The sequence below is a fragment of the Lactuca serriola genome, chromosome 3 (assembly GCF_051521515.1).
Source record: "Lactuca serriola cultivar US96UC23 chromosome 3, Lser_US96UC23_V15, whole genome shotgun sequence".
NCBI classification, from domain to species: domain Eukaryota; kingdom Viridiplantae; phylum Streptophyta; class Magnoliopsida; order Asterales; family Asteraceae; genus Lactuca; species Lactuca serriola.
The window spans coordinates 18,061,182-18,063,794 of NC_136410.1; positions in this window are offsets into that span (position 1 = coordinate 18,061,182).

Sequence of the window (2,613 nt, forward strand, 5' to 3'; positions counted from 1 at the left end):
TTGTCAGTCTGCATAACTGACTTGACAGTCCGTGTAACTGACTTGGCAGTCCGCGTAACTGATTTATCAGTCTGCATAGTTTACTTGACAGTCTGTGTAGCTAACTTGTCAGTCGACATAACTGACTTGTCTTTCCGCATAACTGACTTGAAAGTCCGCGTAACTGACTTGACAATCTGCCTAACGTATATTTTTAAATAATAAAGATTGTATTTATATGAAATTCACATCTTTTATTCACAAAAGGGATCTTTTAACAAAATGGTGTCCAATGTACCAAGTTCTTCAAATGCAACAAATCCGTTAAATGCAGCAACTCCAACAAATGGTACATGTCCATGGACAAAAACAAATGTGTTGGTCCTAACACGATGATGGATTACTGTTTACAAGCGTCTACCAACAATGGCTCCCCCTCATTGACTTGTTGGTGATGAATGATCTCGTCTAATAGCTTTGTTTAACCATAAGGTAGGATAAGGACAAGAACGGCTAAAACCCGATATTGTTAGTAAATGGATGGATTTAAAGAATAAATTAACATGGTTCAATCGATGCTACAATTATGAGAAAATGTGACGCTTTCATGCAGACGTTGAAGAACTTTTTGAAGACGTGAACAGATATTACATGTGCGAGTTTGATGGAAATGAGTTTCGAGTATACGCACGTTTGGAATCTTGTTTAAAATAAACATTTTTTTCATGTATATGACTCTTTTATTTGTAATGTTTTACGTAATGTTTGTAAGTCGTACATTTTATTCGTAATGTTTATTTTCTGTTTTTTTTTCTATTGTTTTAATGTTTTTTTGTTAGAATGTATCGTAATTTTTATTGATGCATTATGTTTCAAAAAATAAAGGATAAATAAAATAATACAAAGCAAAAAAATCAACCATAGTACATATAAATAAAACAATACAAACACAATACAATCACAGTACAAGTTAAAAATACGGGAGAATTTTCAAAAGATTCCAAGGGGCTTCATAGTCGAAAATCTCTCCATTGCTAATGGATTTTTATTCTTCATTAGTCGCCTCCAAGATGTCTTCCTCAGTATCATTCACACGCACGTATTCAATCTTCTTATAAAGATCGTTCAATAACACAACTTTTGTTTTCAATTCATACCTTTTTGCTACTATATCAAGCGTGTTGCAATGGTTTTCTAAGGTGGTTTCAACGTCAGTGTTGAAGACTTTGGGAAAAAGGAGCCAAAACATTGTATCATCTAAACTGTTGTTCTCGTAGACATTAATATATACACGAGTTAGAAGCAAATACTCCTAAGCGGTCCATGGTTTTGAACCCATTGTAAAAGATATAAAGTAGATGAAGTGATATAGATTAGATGAAATGATATAGATTTTTGAGTCATTTTATAGGGAAATGACAGTCCGCGGAAGTGATTTGGCGGTCCATGAAGCAAATATAATAACAAAAATAAATAAAACACATATTTGTATTAAACAAAATTACTAAAAACTGGTATTTCGTATTAATATATACAAAGTTCCTAAAATCAAGTTATATAGTATCCCAAATAATATTTGTCATCCTATTTATGTAGAGAAATCCCGCATCTCTACTTGGCTTATCAATCTTCACCGGTATCCCTAAAACAATCATTTTCATAAACAAGCATACCAATACCCCACAATCCCCTCTATCTTCAATATATGCCAGTTGTGGCGCAACTATAGTATCAACAAACTCCACAGTTGTGTTGGTTTTGTGTCCGTCGAGGAAATCGTTCCAATACTCAATCACATCTAGCTCTGAGATAATACTATCCCCAAAACTTGTGAATTCTCCACCAATCAAGTATTTTGAGAAGAAATTCATAGATCGTGCTAAATCATAAATGTGTACTTTCTAGGTATTTAAATGTAGCACTGCCAAAAACCAATGGACACCAACAACGTTTATGGGGAATAGAACCTACAAACAAAAAAAAATAGTCGTAAATTCAGTAATATATATATATATATATATATATATATATATATATATATATATTAAAGTTAACTAACCATGTCCACGTCCTTCCATTTAGGATGGCCACCAACACCATTTGCTACATTCCTAAAAAAAGATTTTATGGGTTGTAAATTGAGTTCTTGAAGGTATATCATCCACATTGCGTTCGACAACTGTCTTTCCATGAGCAAGCCACTCCATATCGCAATATGTTGTACATTTTAAGATAAAATTGTTACAATTATTTATATAAACTATCGTCTAAAAAAGTAGTTAAAATTTAATGAATGTTACCAAAGAAATGAACCACCCAGAGTTAATAACAGCAAGTAAACTTGACCAAAACTCCACATCCGGTGGGAGTATATGCAGCACGTTTGTAGTGTTGAGGTTGGAAGAGATCATAATACATTCTTTCCAAAAACCCAACGTACTCTCCGCTATTTTTTCTTTGCTTTGGTGATTTTCTTCAATTTTGGTGCGGATTGCATCTAAAATATTAAAATGTTAAATAGTTATCAATAACGTAATATTAAAATGTTAAATAGTTATCAACACCCCTCTTTCGTTGCGGCCTAACAAAAGGAGTCACTGTTTTTTTGTGATGTTCGCCCACATCCGGTGACGA